The sequence below is a fragment of the Hyaena hyaena genome, unplaced genomic scaffold (genome assembly GCF_003009895.1).
Source record: "Hyaena hyaena isolate Hyena2069 unplaced genomic scaffold, ASM300989v1 scaffold_394, whole genome shotgun sequence".
Lineage (NCBI taxonomy): Eukaryota > Metazoa > Chordata > Mammalia > Carnivora > Hyaenidae > Hyaena > Hyaena hyaena.
In genome coordinates, this window is record NW_024081026.1 from 256566 (window position 1) to 278062 (window position 21497).

At 40.0% G+C, this 21497-nt stretch overlaps 1 long non-coding RNA gene across 2 annotated transcripts; it reads left to right on the top strand.

The window, feature by feature from the left end:
- The first annotated feature begins 7512 nt into the window (after positions 1-7512).
- LOC120244794 lies at positions 7513-20457 on the top strand. Of its 2 annotated transcripts, XR_005531640.1 has the most exons (4): positions 7513-7546; positions 10286-10389; positions 19080-19145; positions 20145-20457. It is a non-coding gene; the product is annotated as an uncharacterized LOC120244794 (long non-coding RNA). The 2 variants fall into 2 exon arrangements; XR_005531639.1 differs by lacking the exon at positions 7513-7546 and having other exon boundaries at positions 9799-10389.
- The last annotated feature ends 1040 nt before the right edge of the window (positions 20458-21497 follow it).

Below are 21497 nucleotides of genomic sequence, written 5' to 3' on the forward strand. Positions count from 1 at the left end.
TTTCTGTGAGAGAAAATGGTGAAGGAAGTAGGATTGGGCAGCAAAAGCCTCCGGCTTGGAATCAGATCTGATAAAGTCTTTGCTAACTCAGTAGGGAGCTTCAGAGCAAAGATAGTTCATTAGAAGATCCCCACATTGTGCAGAAATAGCCAGCCCAGTTTAGTCATTGACTAGAGGCTTCTCAAAAAGACTGCGGCTTCCAATCTACCGCTGAGCAGGACCCCAAAGAGGCTAACAGCTGGAGGCTATCAGCTAAGCATTCTCACTGCGCATTCTTTCTTAAAGGGGTCCTGAGTGGGGTTGCTATGGAGGTGCAAGGGTACGGCCAGCAATATAGTGGACTGACTTTGTTTGTGTTTTCTCTTTATTAGTTTAATGGTGGCTGCTGTGAAGAAGTTGAATACAAGAGTGTTGGATGGGGAGGCTTCATTTTTATTAGCCCTGTGCCCACAGGCAAAGAAAACTAAATGAGAAGCGTTTGAGAGGTTTGGCTTTAACTTTGCTGGTCTTATCCTTTGCTGTCTTATCCTTTGCTGTGTCTACACTTCCCTGCTGCGGACTCCAGTAAGTCTCTGAATTGTGAAGTGCTCAGTCAGGTTAGATTGCTGGTTATCAGCAGAGAGCCTCCCAGAAGAGGTGTTTTTCTTCCCTTTCTAATGACAGATCTTGTCTAACCTATGGTTATCTTTTTCTTGTGGGACTTTGCCGGAAGCTGCAAAAAGTAGCCAAGGTAACCCAAAATCCTAAATGCCTCTTACCATTTCTCACAACACTATAGCCTCAGTAGGCATGTGCTTTTGATACAGGTTAGCTGGGTCCGAGGACCTAGAGAAAGTCCCACAGGACCAGCCATGAGGGTCCTTGGCGTCATGTAGAATGGAAATCAAACATGAGCCTGGAGGAAGTGAGAGTAGGGTTTTGAAGACATAGAAAGAGAGTATAGATACAGACACAGCATCTGGGAGACTCGGAAAGGAAAGTGAGTCTTGTCTTTGCTTGGGGCCTGGGGTTTTTGTTGATGGCGGTGTGGTACACATGTCTTCACAGTAATCCAGGAACAAAGACAAGTGTTTAGGTGCCCTCCATATGTCACTTAGGGCCGGGAGCCAGGGATCTTGATGAGTCAGTCTTCTTGAAAAAAATAAGAGTTCATAATGACCCCACCTGACCACTTCTTAGATGTTAACTATTATGCTGGAAGACTCCAAAGAAATCATGAACTCCTTTTCCTTTACCAGGAGGACAGGCAAGATCTGTTCTGTAAGACATGTGTGAGGTGGATGTGTAGGTCCCAGCAAGAATGGAAGAAGGGAAAGTTTTAACACAGGGTCCCTTTAATCTCCCTGTTTGAATCTCAGGCATGAAAATTAAGACTCTGAAACAAAGGTCTTGTCACCTCCTAGTAAGTGTTAACCGATATCCCAGCCTTCAGTGGAAGTCCCTACTGCCCCTGTGCTGCCACCTTGATTCTGTCATTCTGTATTTTCAGATATATTACTTCTGTCTCTCTGTTTATCTCAACTAAATTTTTTTTTTAATTTTTTTTTTTTAATGTTTTATTTCTAGGAGAGAGAGAGAGACGGCGTGAGCAGGGGAGGGTCAGAGAGAGAGGGAGTCACAGATTGAAACAGGCTCCAGGCTCTGAGCCGGCAGTCAGCACAGAGCCCGACGCGGGGCTCGAACCCACGAACCGCGAGATCATGACCTAAGTGAAAGTCGGACGCTTAACCGACTAAGCCACCCAGGCGCCCCATATCTCAACTAAATTTAAAAAGAATGTGTTTTGCTACAAGTAACAGAAAACCTGAATTGCAGGGGCTTACACAATAAATATGTTTTCATTTCCTCCACAAGAAGTCTGGAGGTAGGTGGTTCCTGGGTAGGTTTAGCATTTCTATGGTATCATGACACCAGACTGTCATCTCATTCAGTTTTTTGGCCTTCTCCTCATGGTCACAAGATGGTTGCCAGAGCTCCAGGCACTATATCATGTCCACAAGGCAGAATGGAGGCTCATGTAAAAATGTCTTCCTTGTGTGCCTCCCACCTTCGATGAGAGAGGAAAACTCCTACCCAGAGACCTCCCAGCAGTGTTCTGTTAGCTCTACTTCAGTGGCAAAGGGGGCTTGGAACACGAGTCTCTAGCATTTTCACTCTTGAATGGGAGGAGGGCAAAAGCGAAGAGGGATTTGGAGAAGTGCCAGACAACAGTGTTTGCCATGGGATCATGCCTATTGATCTCAGTCCTTCAGCCTCCAATTTGAAAATAGAGATGAACCATCTGTTTTTCCCTTCCTGGGGAGTTGCAAGTTATGAATAAATTATGGTGCCAGAGCCCCAGAGAGTCCTTAAAACAAAGTACTGTCAACCCAAGGTCCTCATTTCATTAAACCCATATTAGTTTCTATTGCTTATTTGACGGTATCTGACTGTTCCCTAGGATAAGATGTATTGGCAGTATAGAAGGGAGGAGAAAATCACCTCAAATCCACTCTGCCATCCCCCCTTCTTCCCAGTGCTGAGTAATCACGGGACCCCAACATCCTCTGGTCGTTTCTGTATAACCAGCGAGCTAAGGCTACAAGTTCAGGGCAGGGGGATTGACACGTTTCGGAAACCTCTGCTAGAGTCCTGAGAAGGCCATTGGACTGAGATACATTATCGATGGAGTGACTTTAGCCACCAGAGGCGAAGATGGAGTATTAGGGAGTGCTGGGCCGTTACGTGCCCCTGAACCGACACCTTTATAAAGCTGCCCATCTGCCTTTCTCCCCACGGGAGGCTCTCCTCACTCTAATTCCATCTTCCCAGATTCCTTTATCGCAGGAGTCTTCAAAGGGTTTGGAAGCAGTTCTCTGAATTTCTTGGATGAAAATGTCTAAATGTATTTATTTCTATTTTAAAATATCCTTGTGTTGTTTCCTCATCAAAGTGATTTCAGTGTCATGTATTTAATTTGCCATCTGTTTTGTCTTGTCTCATAGTCTTTTATGTAGAAGACGGGCTCTTCCTCTCTGGGGTGTAGTCTTCTAGCTCTCACGATGGCTTGTCCTGGGCCAGCACAAGTCTGTTTTACTTCAGGACGGCAGGGGAAGGCCCGAAGTCAGATGCCCCAGCACTCCCCTCCTCCTAGTCTCAACTCAATTAAGAAAAAATAAAGGTAATTCTTTCCAAAAAGAAAATCCCCTTCCTTTTTCAGAAGATACTTCCTTTGGAAGCAGGCCTGGCTAATGGCTGATTATGGACCCACAGGTCTACACCAGAAAGCGTGCACACCCAAGAGGCCTTCAAGAGTGCCTTGAAGAATCAAACACAGTCATGTAGTCATTATTGTCACTTGTGGCCTGAGTCCTTTCAGTTGGCCCAGACTTCGCGTGCCAAAGGGTTGGGAACATGCGGACAAGAGCTCGTACCTCCGCGCCTCCTGCACTTCTCTCTCACATGCCCCACCTACATCTCTTTCTTTCCTCTTCTCTCCTCGGATCCTCATCGCTTTGCTGACCTGCAAAAGAGAACTGTATCTCTCTGACACAATGTGTTTCTTGCTCCCTGGTGCTTGGGGGACAAGCACAGGAGCCCCCACCAAGCAACCACTCCAGGCTGTTAGGGACCCATTCTGTTCTGGTTGGTCTGTCAGCTTCCCCAAGTCCATCAGTCCCAGATTTTGGAACTTGAACTGGCTTTCTCGGGAGTTTTCTGGATTTGGTCTGCATCTTTCCTAGACCATGGTCAGTTCCTCTGCTCCCCGCTTATACTCTAGCCAGAGCTCTTCTGGCTCCCCAACGTAGAAATGCTGCATGCCCTTCATGCCAAGGCAATCCCAATGGGCTCTCACCTCCATGGGCTGCTGGGGCTTATCTGTGAGCCCTGACTTGATATCTGCTTTCCAAGAATGCCAGTAGACTCACAACAGGACCATCAAAATGGTCCTGAATCCATTAGTTTGAAAGAGTCAGTCACAAGGAATTTGCAGCCCAGATGTCAATTAAGATCTTTGCGCCTTTGTGATTCAAATGACATTGGCTTTAAAGCGCAGTGAAAAAAACTATGAGAGCCCATCTGCCCAGATCCCACATCTAAGTATTCTTTTTACATACCGTGTGATTTTGTCCAGATGATTTAACCTATTATTTTTTGTCTGTAAAATACGCATAAGAATACCTTTATATATTTGGGATGATAATTCAGTAAAGTATTCCAAGTAAATCATTAATAACAGGGCCAGGCACACAGTGTTACCATTAGCTCTGCCCCATGAGAAGGGCCTTGTGGGTGAGTTTAATTTTCTGCTAGTAACAATGTCTCCAAATTTCTACAGCTACAAGAGGCCAGTTCTAGGGACTGTCTTGTCATCTCATGTTCTTTGGTTGTCTTCTACACTGTCACTTCATGCTGCCTACCTCTCAGATTTCTTTACTTCCCCAATAGCCTCTGATCCGTAAGGTTGTATATGCAGAGGGCTTCCCGAAGTGTTAGGGCAATGAGGGGGATTTATGATGCAGTGCTACTCAACCTAGATTTAAAACAAGGCATCCCATTCTTAAAAGTTCTTTAAACTCCACAGTCTCCAGCATCCAGCCCTCTCCTCATCTCTTTACTGACTGCCGCTTTCCTTAACTTTATTTCTCTGTATGCTTAAGGCAAAGGTCTTGGGTTTTGCCTTCTAAACTAGAAAGTCCCAGGATTTTCTTGCACAAAGAGAGTTCTCTTGTCCTAAGACGAACCCAAGCTGCAGCTTTTTCAGTATCAGAAATCCCCCTCTTTATATGGTGATGATGATAACTACTTGTGACAAGCAAAGATTCAAATGGGCACTAATAACAAAATGGCAACTAACAACTATCATTAGCTTGTGTTTTACAGTCTACAAAGCACTTTCGAATTCTTTATGGTCTCATTTGAATACGTTTCCTATTCTCTTTGTGCCTGGGAGGGTTTACAAATAAGGGCTTCATACCAGAGGAGGAACACACACAAGCACCCATGAACACGGGCATACAGACACACAGCTCCTTGTTTTGTGTGGGCTCTGTGATGCTCACGTAAAGCCCCATGAGGGACAAGGCCCCAGATCGATATATAGACAGAGTCATTGGTACAGTGTCTGTTGGTCCCAAGTCCTGGTCTGGGAACCCCTGACACTGTGGGCCACCACAAGGGGCTATTACCACTCTGCTCCATTAGTGGATACACGTATTGAGTTTCTGAGGATACAGAGAATAGATAAGCTCATCTTCCTTTCAGATTATTGGGTCATTTCTCAGCATGTCTGAAGCCTGAACAAGAGTGAGGCTCTGATGAATCACACTCAACATCTATAGTTCAAGCAGGAGAAATTTGAAGTTTGAACAAAGATTTAAGTACTTCCAAGTACACAACCTTTCATCTTTAAGGACTAATTCACAGCATGCATTTTATACATCTTTATAGGGTTATGTTGCCATTCCTGGACCCTTATTTCTTAGCAAATGGGGGATGGAGTGACACTTAACAAGTGAATGCATTCAGCAAAAGAGCTTGCCTTGACATGTATTTCATTGGGAGAGGCCGTAAATATTTTCCACATGTGTGTCTGTGTATCCGTGCGATGCTTCATTTCGGAAAGCAACAATAACAACTGAGTCATTAAGCAACAGAGAGGCTAATGTGTCAGCTGGGCTAGTGGGAAAGACGGATAAGGATCATCTTGTCAAGTCATGAAATGGATTGTGCTTTGGCACAAGCTGCTTGCAGTTTCTGCGTTCCACAGTTCAAGGACTTGAATTTAACCTGTGGTTGTAAGATAAGGTATCACCATGACCTCAGGCAGCTTACCTGAGGTCCTCCAGGGTCCCTGCCACAACTGGGATGGGAAGTTGCTGGAAGCCTACAACGTGAACCAGTCATTGCCCAGGACTTTTCAAAGTGTCCTGAAGAGCTGTGGAAATGGAGCACAGTGATTTGTCAGGCATGTCCCCAAGGTCTTTGCCACCATCAAAGCTTGTAAACAAACATTTAACATTGTAATTGGCTGATCATTTCTTCGGTTTTCATCATTAGATCCAAAACTCCAGGCAGAGATGGCCCTTATTTATCTCCATATATCCAGCATCTAACACAATGTCTGGCATAAAGCAATTAATTAGTAGATTTGTTGATTGAATAAATGAATGGCCCTGTCCCAACAGGATGAAGGAATTAGGGTATTTTTTTTCTGAGCTAATGATTCTCCTATGACAATGTTTCCCTCCCCTAATTTCCTTTGAGTCACTTTATCTCTCTTGTGTTGCATGAAGGTAATGAATATTAAGAACATTTATCCTTTATTTATTTACTCTCTCCCTGGACAGAGAGACAATGAATAATTTTACCACTAAATCAAATAAAAGGTCAAAGGGAGGTGTGATGGATTAGGAGCATAGGAGAAGGCATGCCGAAGCTTGTCCTGAGGCCAGGCTTGATGGAGATGTCTAAGCAGCTTCAGCTGAGAGTGGGTCTCAGCTACCTCCTAGGGGCAGTTTGAAATGTGGGCAGCTGTATTTGTCACGACAAGAGAGAATTAGTGGCTGTTAATGGGTGAAGTCAAGTCCTGTAACACTTTGGTCAATCCCTCTGAAAAATAATTCTCTGCCCAGATGCTATCAATACCCAAAATAGGAGTCATCTTTTATATTTTAAGTTAATTTAATTTCAGAATATGATGTTTCTTTCCTTCTTCCATTCTTTCCTACCTTCCTGCCAGCCCTCCCTTCCTCCTTCCAATACTTACTGGACATCTACTACAGGAAATGTATGCTGAGGATTATGACGATGAATCAGCCATAGACTTGGCCTCAGGGAGCACAGCCATGCAAGGGAAGACATGACATGTGCTTAAAAAACAAGAGAACTGGGCAGAAAATAGTAACTGGAAAGCAAGTAAAGGTAAAGTGTTATAGGAGGTCAGAAGAGATGTGCCTGATGTTTTCAATGAAGTGCATCTTATACATCAATACCTGATTGTGTTGTATGCAGCTTTACAGTTTACAAAGGTCTCTCTTATATATTTTTTGTTTTATTGCTCCTCACAATAACCCTATAAAGGTACTTAGTTAGCCCTCAGATTTATTCCTTATTGGTTGTTTGCTCTACTCTGTATTGCCAGGGTCCTGACCCTGCGGGCCATGTGCAATCCCTTATTAGCAGGCTTCCAATGGGGTTTGGCTAATGGGAAGCACTGGTGGGAAGTGGGGGCTTCTCCACTAAGCAGTGATTGGCCATTCTTACTCTTGGGGCTCCACCTGCCACCAGACATGCCATCTGGGTCTGGACTTCAGAATTCTGCCTCCTTCCCCTTTTCTCTTCCTTCTGTTGCAAATCTGTGGTTTACCTTACAATCACATGGGTCTCAGAGGCTCTATCACCTGAGGAAGCAATTCTTTCCATTAAAATCCCTTAGTTGTAAATATTAGAGGGATTGTGTTTTCCTAATTAGATTCTAATTATTTTTTTTAATATTTAGAGATAAGGAGAGAGAAGAATTAAATGACTTCCCCAAGGTCAACCAGATACATGAAGCAAAACCCAGGTCTGTTTCCTGATTTTAAATCCACTGCCTGTGATGCCTCCCATAGAGATAATAGCAACAAAAGGGTCATATAAAGAATTTTCTAAGGTCATATGAAAGCTATATCTGGTTGTTTTTTTCCTGTGTGCTTTTAAATTTGAAAGAGCTTTAAGCTTGTATGGTATGGCCTTTGTTTTCATTTGTTCTTGAAAAAGTTAATTTATTAACTAGATTAGGAGAATGCCACACAAGTGCTTGTAGATATTAGCCTGACTTTTTTTTTTTTTTAATTTTTTTAATGCTTTATTTCTAGGAGAGAGAGAGAGAGAGACAGCATGAGCAGGGGAGGGTCAGAGAGAGAGGGAGTCACAGACTGAAACAGGCTCCAGGCTCCGAGCCGGCAGTCAGCACAGAGCCTGACGCGGGGCTCGAACCCACAAACCGCGAGATCATGACCCAAGCGAAAGCCGAAGCCCAACCGACTAAGCCACCCAGGCGCCCCTAGCCTGACATTTGACAAAGTCATTCATGATAGCCCGGTGGAATAATGCATGTTGGTACAGTCACATGGATTAGTAAATGATGCAAGATAAAAAACAGTCCTTGTCCTACTTTATGCTGTAACATCTTAATATTGCTATGATTATCATGATTGCCTTACTTCAAAAGAAGAAAAAAAGCAAAAGTCATATTGAAAACTTTAGCTTTAGAAAAGTTTTCATACATATACGAGTCAGAGGGACATTTGTACACATTACCACACCCTGGCTGCAAGAATGTTTTCATTTTCAGTGTTGCTAAATTAATCACTAAATGTTATAATCACTTAATCAATTGATTTAATAATAATGAAGGACTGTTCTCTGAAAAGGCCTATGAGGAAAGGCCTTGAGGGTTATGGGCCAGTGGGGAGCTGACCCTGGAGAGATGGACAGGAAGGGGAGCTCTGTACGAAGGCTCAGTTTGGAGGGACTGTTGATTCAGAAGAGTCCTTTGGGGTGAAGGCTATTTTTTCAGGTGATGCCATTACTTGACTCCTATTATTTCTCCTATGGAATAAGCAACTGAAAATAGAAGTCTAAAAGCACCATATCACAGTTCAAGAATGGTCACTTACACCACATCCATCCGCCAGCAAATCTATTTTGCCTTGAAGGCAGAGGGGGAGGAGTAGGAGGAAGGCAATTTGATGGTGCTATTTCCTTCTTTGCACATGAAACTAAATAAATAGCCTCTTTTCCTTTTTAAAGTGCATAGTATTGAAGGCTCAAGTATCCATGTCTTCCAAATACTTTGTGATCTCACTTACATGTGGACTCTAAAAACAAACAAATCCCAACAAACTGATAGAAAAAGAGATCAGCTTTGTGTTTACAGAAGCAGGAGGTTGTGGAGAAGGAATTGAAGGAAGGTGGTGGAAGGGCATAAACTTCCAGTTATAAGGGAAAGAAGTGCTAGGGATGTAATGTATGACATGATGGCTAGAGCTAACACGGCTGTATGATATATAGAGAAGCTGTTAAGAGAGTAGATCCTAAGAGTTCTCATCACAAAGACATTTTTTTCCTTTTATCTCTATGAGATGCTGGATATTAACAAAACTTACTGTTGTAATCATTTCACAAGTTACATAAATCAAACCATCACGCTGTACACCTTAAACTTATACAGTGATATATGTCAATTACTTCATTTAAAAAACTGGAAAAACGATTATCCACTTCTTCGAAGGGTTGGGCTTGGCAAAGTTTACATTTAAATCCCAGTGATTCTCAGTTGTGGATCCTAGGAGATAGGAAAACTATGGAGTCATCTTTGTCAAACACAGTGGCTAAGGGGTATTTAACACAAGTCATGTTAGTTGTTAGGATAGGTGCACACAACAAAGAATTGTCCGAGACTCATGCCACCTCCACCTGAGTGGAACATGTGGTACCTTATGATTGTCCTGGTCTATGTTAAAACCATAGCGGTGAGATTACGTTCCTTCTGAAGCTGGGATTGGGATGTCCCCTTAAAAGAGAAGGGCTTCCTAGGTATCAATTTTTGGGAGACAAGGTGATTTATCAGGAAAAATTCTCATAGTTCTTTCGGGCAAGACATCCAAGAGTGTTTCTGCTTAGAATGGATGTGGGACCACCTGCAAGGGAGAATCCATATGAGATCATATTGTTTTGTTGCCTGGAGGGGCCGAGAATCCACTGCAGAGAGAACTTGGGAATTGGTGGACTCATCACTAAATTCCTTTAGACTGTGGAGGGAACAAACTGGCCTATTTCATCTAACTCTACTGGTGAGAGCATCTTGTCCACATTGGTGGGGTTAGTGAAAAATGAGTGTCTTTTAGGTGGGCGTATTTAAGGGGTCGCAGCAGTCCCTGATGTCTTGGTGGTGATGGCAGTGGTGCAAATGGAAGAGCTTCAACGGAAGGCAAATCCTAAGCAGGAAAGAGTAAGACTGCGAGGTTCATTCACTCTTTCCCACGTGGGAAGTCTCCTGTTATTGCCAACATTAAAAGACGGAGGTTTTATTATATTAAGGGAATTATGGCTAGATGCGAATTAATACTATTTCTTTATATAGGAATGCTCATTAATACACAAAAAGACTACATTTCCCAGCAGTTAGTTTGAGACCATGTGACTGATAACAGCCCAGAGGGCATGGGAAAAGTAATATGGGCCACTTTGAAACCTGTTTCATGAAAGCTGTGAGAATCTCAGCTCACTCTCTCATGCCCTATCCATGTACATGGTAAAGAGATGACAATCAGCCCAGTGCCCTGGGTGCTGCACAGAGACAAACGGCTTAGGAGAGTTGCCCGACTACGCTGGACTGAGACATGAATGAGAGTTAAATTTCTGGTGAGTCCCTGATATTTGTGGATTTATTTGTTACAACAACATATCCTAATGTATGTACAAAAATGTTGAAAAACCACCAATCAATAAACCGTTGCCTCTTATCTGGAGAAAAGGGTACGGTAGTGTATGACATGGCTCTGCTCTCTGCCTGTTAATGATCTGAATGAGAAGGTATGTGGCTGGTTCAGTTGGAATAGTGTGTGACTCTTGATCTCAGGGTTATGGGTTTGAGCCCCACTTTGGGCATGGAGCCTACTTACAAAAATTATCTGGATGAGGACACTGTTAATATGTTGATGAAATTAGGAGCTGTTAGGCAACAGGAAGAGATACATTGTGTACCCAATGGTCATATAAGAATCTAAAAAATAACTAAAAAATTTAGAATATGGGCAAAAATAAAGATAAGGTTTTATAGGGCCAAATGGAAACTCCTACACGTTATATCCAAAAAACCAATTGTACAAGTATAGAATGGATGATATGTGAAAAATGACTTCAACTTTTAACTTTTAACAAGGTCATTATGAGTTAAAATGATGAGAGCATACAAGATCATCTTCAGCTACCATAATAGAAATACAGAGTCTGAAACTAGATATTAGTCCCTTTCTATTTTATACTAATCAGACCAATACTGCACTCTTTAGTTGCCTCAGATTAAGTTTTAGGAATATCTTCAAAGAAAATTACTCACCATTATACAGAGGTTTGAATTAATGGTATGAGGAATGACTGACAGGACTGGGTATGTTTACTTTGGAGAAAACTAACAGGGACCTTAATAACAATCTAAAAAATATACATTTTAAGTAGAACTCCCCTATGACCCAGCAATAGCACTGCTAGGAATTTACCCAAGGGATACAGGAGTGCTGATGCATAGGGGAACATATACCCCAATGTTCATAGCAGCACTCTCCACAATAGCCAAATCATGGAAAGAGCCCAAGTGTCTGTCAACTGACGAATGAATCAAGAAGATGTGGTTTATCTATACAATGGACTATTATATGGCAATGAGAAAGAATGAAATCTGGCCATTTGTAGCAATGTGGATGGAACTTGAGGGCATTATGCTAAGTGAAATAAGTCAGGCAGAGAAAGACAGATACCATATGTTTTCACTTATATATGGAACAGGAGAAACTTAACAGAGGACCATAGGGGAGGAGAAGGGGAAAATATAGTTAAGGAGAGGGAGGGAGGCAAACCACAAGAGTGTTAAATACTGAGAACAAACTGAGGATTGATGTGGGGTGGGGGGAAGGGGAAAATGGGTGATGGGCATGGAGGAGGGCACTTGTTGGGATGAGCACCGGGTGTTATATGGAAACCAACTTGACAATAAACTATATTTTTTTTAAAAAAAAATATATATACACATACATTTTAGGGGGAGGAGTCTTAGGGGGACCCTGGGCTAGTATCATTCCTCGAACAACTAGATTGACAACAGATCATGTTGAATACCTAGGAAGTTAATCTGAGGATTACAAGAACAGTCTGTATAATTTGAGGAGAGAATGTGTCAGGTATGTGCTATGGAGATGGAAATTGGAGAAGCAAAAAGCCACAGTACCAGCGGGAGCCCTTTCCATGTAGAGAACAAGAGAAGGGGAGAAAGAGCAGTGTATCAGGTTTGTGCAAGAAAACCACTCTCCAAAATCACTGATGAGGGAATCATGAGGAACAGAGTATTGCAAGTTTTCACAAACAGTAGAGCTGAAATTCTGAGTTTTTGGAAGTCTTTGCTGCTCACTGGACTAGATCTGGGCATGTGGCAGTCCTCCTGGGGAGAAGGAGATGGGCCCAGGAGCAGACAGTGGACAGTATGATGTGGGGATCCTTGCTGGGTTGCACTGGGAGAGAAAGTTCCCCTCCCTGAAGTATATTTAGAAGAGGGTGTATTGCCTTTCTATGGACAAAAGGCCAGGCTGGCATCCTTGAGCAGCTATTCAACAACAGGGGACAGAGGTGTGTGCAGAGAATGGATAGAGTGGTCACAGCTTTTTGCTGTGCATCACCATAAACTCCAGGCTCCTGCATGGCTATGCAACTGTTTTCTGGGACATAATGGCACCAGGTGCAGTGCTGCAAACCTCTCCTCTGAAGACAGCTGGGTGATGTGATCTTCCCCCACTTACCGGCAGAGTCAGCCTTCAGTGAGTCACACTGTGCCCTCAGTCAGGGCTGGAGCTACTTACACCAAACCCTACCACCCTGCACCTTCCAGGAGCATCTTTACTAGGGCAGATCTGACTATGAGAGAGCACAGCAGGCCTTTCCCACAAAGGACCAACACAGCCCCCCACACACCCTTGCATATACCAAGTCTACTGATTATAGAGTGCTCCAAAGTGTCAGCTTCAGCTCTGGTGGAAATAGAATCAGGCTTTTTTTTTTGCCAGTTGAGTTTATTTTAACAAATCAAAGCACACCTAGTTAAAGGTCCAGACTCTCCCACGGCAAGCAAGGAGGAACTCTGCAGAGGACTGACCTGGGGGAAAGAGAGGCCATATCATAACAGCAGAGTGCACACAGCATACACCAGAAACACTTCCTAAAGCTCCAGGCCTTGCACAGTGTGTGAACCCTTCTTAATATAGCATTAGTCTCAGGAGCAGGAAAGATGACAAGTTTCCATAATGCACAAATGACAGAAACCTAGACAAAATGATAAATGGAGGAATTCTCCTCCAAAGAAAGATAAAGAAGAAACCACAATAAGGGATTTTCACAAAATAGATATAAGTAATATATCTGAACAAGAATTTAGAACAACAGTCATAAGAATAGTAGCTGGGCTTGAAAAAAAAAAGCATAAAATACTCCAGAGAAACCCTTGCTGCAGAAATAAAAGACCTAAAATTAGGCCAAAATAAAAAATGCTATAATTGAGATGCAAAACTGACTGGATGCAATTACAATGAGGATGGAAGAAGCAGAGGATTGAATTGATGATACAGGAGATAAAATTATGGAAAATAATAAAGGTGAAAAGGAGATGGAAAGAAAACTATTAGATCACAAATATAGACTTAGGAAATCAGTGATTCTATAAAGCATAATAATATCTGTGTCATAGGAGTCCCAGAAGAAGAAAGGAATGGAAAAGGGACTGAAGGTTTATTTAAACAAATTGTAGCTGAGGACTTCCCTAATCTGGGGAAGGAAACAGAAATTCAAGTTCAAGAGGCACAGAGAACTCCCCTCAAATCAACAAAAACAGGTCATCACTAAGACAAATTAGTGAAACTTGCAAAATACAAAGATAAAGAAAGAGTTCTGAAAGGAGCTAGGGACAAAGGTCCTTAACTCACAAGGGCAGACAGGTCAGGTTCACAGCAGATCTGTCCACAGAAATGTCTCAGTCCAGAAGGGAGTAGTGGCATGAAATATTCAATGTACTAATGGGAAAAATATGCAGCCAAGAATGCTTTATCCAGGAAGGCTGTCATTCAGAATAGAAGGAGAGCTAAAGAGTTTCCAAGACAAGCAAAAACTAAAGGAATTTGTGAAAACTAAACCATCTCTGCAAGAATTATTCAAGGTAACACTTTGAGTGGGAAAGAGAGACCAAAAGCACCAAAGACTAGAGAAGAACAGAAACAATTTCCTGGAACAGCAACTTTATAAGTAATACAAAGGCCCTAAATTCATATTTATCAATAATTACTCTGAATGTAAATGGACTAAATGCTCCAATCAAAAGACATAGGGTATCAGAATGGATAAAAAGACCCATCAATATGCTGCTTACAAGAGACTAATTTTAGATCCAAAGACACCTCCAGATTGAATATAAGAAGGTGGAGAACCATTTATCATGCTAATGGACATCAAAGGAAAGCTGGAGTAGTCATACTTCTATCAGACAAACTAGATTTTAAATGAAAGACTATAAGAGATGAAGAAGGGCACTATATCATAATAAAGGGATCTATACAAGAAGATCTGACACCTGTAAATATTTTTGCCCCCAACTTGGTAAACCCAAATATATAAATAAATTAATAACAAACTTAAAGAAACATCGAGAATAATACAATAATAGTAAGGAACTTTAACATTCCACTTACAGCAATGGACAGATCATCTTAGCAGAAGATTAACAAGGAAACAATGGCTTTGAATGACACACTGGTCCAGATGGATGTAACAGATACATTCAGAACATTTCACTTTGAAACAGCAGAGTACACATTGTTTTCAAGTGTACATGGAAAATTCTCCAGAATAGATCACATACTGGGTCACATATCAGGCCTTGATCAGTATAAAAAGATTGAGGTCATACCATTCATATTTTCAGAGCACAAATGCTATGAAGCTTGAAGTCAACCACAAGAAAAAATTTGGAAAGACCACAACTACATGGAAGAAATACATGGAAGTTAAAGAACATCCTACTAAAGAATGAATGGGTTAACCAAGAAAATTAAAGAAGAAATTTGAAAGTTTTCAATGAAGCCAATGAAATTGAAAATACGACAGTCCAGAACCTTGGGATGCAGCAAAGTCAGTTATAAGAGGGAAGTATAGCCATATAGGGCTTTCTAAAGGAGAAGAAAGGTCTCGAATATACAACCTAACAGAGCAGTAAGTAAAGTCCAAAACCAGCAGAAGGGAAATAAAAAAGATTAGAGCAGAAATCAATTATAGCAAAACAGCAACAACAACAAAACCCAGTAGAACAGATCCACAAAACCAGGAGGTGGTTCTTTAAAAGAATAAACAAAATTGATAACTCCCTAGCTAGACTTATCAAAAAGAAAAGAGAAAGTCACTAAATAGATAAAATCGTGAATGAAAGAGGAGAGATCACAACCAACACTGCAGAAATACAAACAATTTTAAGAGGATATTATGAGGAATTATATGCCAACAAATTGGGCAATCTGGAAGAAATGGACAAATTCCTAGAAACATAAAACTACCAAAACTGAAACAGGAAGAAATAGAAAGTTTAAACAGACCCATAAGTAACAAAGAAATTGAATCAGTAATCAAAAATCTCCCAACAAACAAGAGCCCAAGGCTGGATGGCTTCCTAGAGGAATTCTGCCAAACATTTAAAGAATTAGTACCTATTCTTCTCAGACTCTTCCAAAAACTAGAAACGGAAGGAAAACTTCCAAACTCATTCTATGAGACCAGTATTACCTTGATTCCAAAACCAGACAAAGACCCCACTAAAAAGGAGAATTATAGACCAATAACCCTGATGAACATCGATGCAAAAATTCTGAAGAAGAGACTAACAAATTGAATCCAACAAGACAGTAAAAGAATTATTCACCACGATCAAGTGGGATTTATTCCTGTGATGCAGGAGTGGTTCAATATCCACAAATCAATCAATGTGATATACTACACTGATAATAGAAGGTATGAAAACCAAATGATTCTTTCAATACATACTGAAAAACATTTGACAAAATACAACATCTTTTTCTTGATAAAAACCCTCAAAAAAGTAGAGATAGAAGGAACATACCTCAGGATCATAAAGGCCATATATGAAAGACCCACAGCTAATATCATCCTTAAAGTGAAATACTGAGAGCTTTCTTTCCCCTAAGGTCAGGAACACAACAGGGATTTATACTCTCACCACTGTTGTTCAACATAGTACTGGAAATCCTAGCCTCAGCAATCAGACAACAAAAAGAAATAAAAGGCTTTGTAATTGGGAAGGAAGAAAGCAAAACTTTAATTTTTAATCAATGTTTTGTAGTTTTCAGTGCACAGATCTTGCATCTCCTCGGTTAAATTTATTTGTAAGTATTTTATTCTTTTTGATATTATTGTGAATGGAATTGTTTTCTTTCATTTTTAGATAGTTTGTTGTTAGTATATAGAAATGCAACTGATTTTTGAATGTTGTATGTTGGTTTTGAGTCAAGCCACTTAATTAATTTCCTTCAGTAGTTCTAAGTGTTTTGGTGGTGCTTTCAGGGACTCCTAAAAATAAGATCATGTCGTCTGAAAAGAGTGATAATTCTACTTTTTCCTTTCTGACTTGGATGCCTTTTATTTATTTATTTTTGTATCTTAATTATCCTGACTAGTACTTCCAGAACTATGTTGGATGGAAGTGGTAAGAGTGGGCACACTTGTCTTACTCCTGATTTTAGAGGAAAAACTTTTAGCTTTTCACTGTTGAGTGTGATATTAATTGTGGCCTTATCATCATATATGGCTTTTATTACATTGAAATACATTTCTTCTATATGTAAGGGTTTTATGGGGTTTTTTTCATGAATAGATGTTCAATTTTGTCAAATGCTTTTCCTGCATGAATTGAGATGATTATATAATTGTTATCCTTCATTTTGTTGTTAATGTGCCACACTGATTGGTTTATGGATGTTGAACCATCCTTATATCCCTAAAATAAACCCAACTTGACCGTAGTATATAATCCATTTGATGTTTTGTTGGATTTGGTTTGCTAGTATTTTGCTGAGGATTTCTGCATCTACATTGGGAATACTGGCCTGTAATTTTCTTTTCTCGTAGTGCCCTTGTGTGGTTTTCAGTGCATATGTTGGAAGAGAAGAAAGATCTAAAATCAGTCATCTAACATTCCACCTTAGGAAACTAGAAAAGGGGGAGAAAATTAAATCCAAAGTAAGCAGAAGAAAAGAAATAAGAAGCAGAGGAGAAATAATTGAAATTGAAAACAGGAAATCAATACAGAAAGTCAAGGAAACCAATACAGAAAGTCAAGGAAACCAAAAGCTGGTTATTTGAAAAGAACAATAAAATCCATAAGCTCTTGACAGGCTAACTAAGATAAAAAGGACACAAATGACTAATAAGTGAAATTGAAGATATAACCACAGATACCCTGGAAATTAAAAGGATAATAAGGGAATAGTATGAAAAGCTCTGTGCTCACAAATTTGATAGCTTAGATGAAATGGACCAAATCCTTGAAAGACACAACTTACTAAAATTTACACAAGAGAAAATAGACAATGTGGATATGACTGTATCTATTTAAAAAATAGAATCAGTCAGTAATCAGTCTTTCAAAACAGAAAACACTAGGCCAAGATGAGTTCACTGGTGAATCCTGCCATACACTTAAGGAAGAATTATGCTAATTCTCTACAATCTCTGTCAGGGGATAGAAGCAGAGGGAATAGTTCCTAACTCGTTCTATGAGGCCAACATTACCTTAATACCAAAACTAGACAAAGACATTACAAGAAAACTACAGACCAATCTCTCTTATGAACAGAGACCCTTCTGCTTTTGGATTTCCTATTACGCATATATTGTTGTGCTTGACATGGCCCACGTTTCTCTGAGTCTCTATTCATTTTTTTCTATTCTTTTTTCTTCCTATTACTCAAACTGGATAATCTTAATTGACATACCTTCAAGTGTGCTGATTCTTTTTTTTTTTAATTTTATTTATTTCTAGGAGAGAGAGAGAGAGAGAGAGAGAGAGACAGTGTGAGCAGGGGAGGGTCAGAGAGAGAGGGAGTCACAGACTCTGAAACAGGCCCCAGGCTCTGAGCTGGCAGTCAGCACAGAGCCCGACGTGGGGTCCGATCCCACGAACCGCGAGATCATGACCTAAGCGAAAGTCGGACGCTTAACCGACTAAGCCACCCAGGCGCTCCTCAAGTGTGCTGATTCTTATTCTGCCTGTTCAAATCCGCTGTTGAGCCCCCTATTGAAATCTCATTTCAGTTTTTGTTTTTCAACTCTAGAATTTTGTTCTTTTTATAATATTTGTCCTTATTGATATTCTGTATTTGGTAAGACATCATCCTCATATTTTACTTTAATTCTTTAGACATGGTTTCCTTTAGTTCTTTGGACATATTTAAAATGACTAATTGTAAAGTTTGGGGGTTTTTTCCTAGTTAAGTGCAACATCTGGGCTTCCTCAGGGACAGTTCCCATCTCTTTCTCCCATCCCCACCCCCCATTTATTTCTTATTTCTATGTATGTCTCATAATTACTTGTTAAAAACTGAATGTTTTAAATAAAATAATGTGGCAACTCTAAAATTCAATTTCTCCCATGCACTTGAGGTTTATTTTGTTCTTGTTGCTATTTGTTATTGATGTGATTTGTATATATGTTACCTGACTTTTGAACCAATTTTGTAAAGTCTATATTTTTTTTGTTATGTGTGCCCACGAAATCTGTTCAGTTAGCTTGGTAGTGAGTTAAATGGCACTGGGAAGTAAGATATACATGTAGAAAATAAAAGTTGACTTCTATTTACACCTCCCCCACACAAAAATCAATTCCCTATGAATTGTAGACCTAAATGTTAAAAATATAACATGAAATTTCTAGAACATTGGACAACATCTACATGATCTTAGACAGATATTTGTATTTCCATATAATATTTAGAATCACCTTGTCAACTTACATACTAATAATGGTTGGGATTTTATTTTAGATTGCACAGAAGTACTAAATCAGTTTAGAGAAATTAACATCTTGACAGTATTGAGTGTCTCAATTGGTATGTCAAAATATAGTATGTCTCTCCATTTATTTAGGTCTTTCTTAATTTTCCCTCGGTAATGATTTATAGTTTTCCTTGTAGAGGTCTTGCATGTCTTTTATTAGATTATTTTCATAGATATGTTGTACTTTTGGATGTTATTACAAATGGAATTCCTCTTAAATTTTATTTTCCTTTTTCTAGGGGCCAAGGCTGATGTAAAGAAGTATGATTAGTTGGCCTATTAGAGTTCTTCAAGAAACAGAACCAGTAAGATATATATAGATATATATGAGGAGATATGTTAGGAATTGGCTCCTGCTGTTATGGAGGCTAAGAAGGCCCTTCATCTGCTGTCTGCAAGCCAGAGAACCAGGAAAATGGGTGTTGTAATCAGTCTGAGACTGAAAGCCCGAGAATAAGGGGGCTGATGGTGTAAGTCCCAGGGTCTGAGTAAAAAACCTGAAAAACAGAAGCGCTGATGTCTGAGGGCAGAAGATGGACGGCTCAGTTCAGAGAAAGCAAATTTACCCTTCCTCCACCTTTTTTGTGCTATTCAGGCCCTCAAAAGATTGAGTGATGCCTGCCCTTATTGGTAAAGGAGACCTTTAAGCAATTTGCTGATTCAAATGCTAATCTCTTCTGGAACCACCTTCATAGACACACCCAGAAATAGTGTTTTACTAGCTATTTTGACCTCCCTTAGCCCAATCATGTTGGCACATAAAATTAACTATCACAATTAGTATATTTACCATGAAACCCATAACCTTATAAACGCGATTTAAAATTTTAATAGCATACATTTGTACTTCAGACTTCCTACATACATAATCTTGTCTTCTGAAAAATTAAAACAAAGGAAAAAGAAAGAAAAGAGAAAAAGATTGTTTTATGCCTTCTTTTCCAAAACTCATTTATTTTTATTTATTTGCTTGTTTGTTTTTCTGGCTTCATTGTACTAGCTAGAACTTTTATTAAAATATGAATGTAAGTGGTGATATCAAGCATCTTTGATTCATTTCAAATCTCAGAGCGAAATTTTTCAACAATTTACCATTAATCATGATGATAACTGTAGGTTTGGATGGAGAGTTCGTAATAGATGAAAGATATTCTCTTCTATTCTTTGTTAACAAAGAGGTTTCTTCCCCCCCCCCAACCCATCGAAAGAATGTTAAACTTCTGCATCTGTTGAGATGATTGTATTTTGTCTTTTTCTGTTAATGTAGGAAAATACGTTGATGTTGTTGTTGTTCTCTCCTTCAGGTCTCAGTCATTTATTTCTATAACCCCTTGGGAAAAAACAGTAATGAGGCCTGTTACATCTGCATTGATAGGGTAAAAACCTGTTATAAGATGGCCGACAGGATTCATAGGGAAATTCTAGCCCCGACCAAAGACTCCTCTTCCAGGTTCTTCTTCCTACCCTGCTTGCCATGCGTGTGCCAAATTACTACTAATATGGAATGTGGAAGTAACGGACTATAAATTGTTCCCTCTACTTATGCTCAGGACTCAGATCTCTGAAGACTGATTTCCTCTGAGCCCACCAGTGTGAAATAAACTTCCTGCCTCCCAAGATCTCTGAGCACCGCTTGGTTCTTCTGCCGGGTGATCCAGACCAGGTTCCATAACATCATAACAGAGAAGGGCATACCACACTTTAAGCACACCTGTTTAAAGAACTACAAAGGGTTACACTATATTCCATAATTGAAAAATGATGATATCCTAATTTTGAACGGCTGATAAACTACTAGCCATTTATAATAAAATAAGAGACGATACCAGAGGTTGCAAACTGGTGATCTGAAGAGTAAAAATGGCCTTCAGTGGTTTTGTCTGGCCCACAGTAGTTTTAAACCACTCCATCCCTACCCCCCAACACACAATTTGTTGCTAGTAATACAAAGATTTTACATTTACATCTGTGATTTCTGCCTTCTCTTAAATATATATACATATGCACACACACATACATACATATCTGACAAATCAACGGGCCTGCATGCAATAGTCAGCTGGAGAGTACCCCCTTTTGACAAGACAAAGTATTTGTTCATTAATTTGCCATTGATGTATATACTAACATACCAAATTGCTGCTTCTAATTTTTTGTACATTTGTAATCTTGGCAGACTACTGGCCATTTCATGAAAATGTAGTTTAGTAAGTATACATTTTACACTGCTATAAAATGCTGGAATGGATTATACCAAAATGAAAAAGATAAACTGAAGAGCAGGGGCGGGGAAAGTTGGAACTTGGACTTTTAAGACTCTAAAGCAGGCCAGACCATAATAGTTTAGAAAATGTTATACATACACAACATGAGGTGGACCCTGCAGCTAACTTTAAGAACATACCAGCAATCTGTAAGAGACACAGACTACAAAGTTGGTTTCCTTTATCTTGCTAAACTGTAAAGATGTCACTTTGATATAAATTCGAAATGTTTAATGGAATGACCACTTCCCAGATAATTAAAACAATTTACATATTAAAACACTATTAATGTAGGATACATGTATGTGAAAAGTAAGGGAGATGACTCATTTTCAGTAGTACCAAATAAAAGCTGTGCTGTCTAATTATCAACAGGTTTACAACCTATTGGAA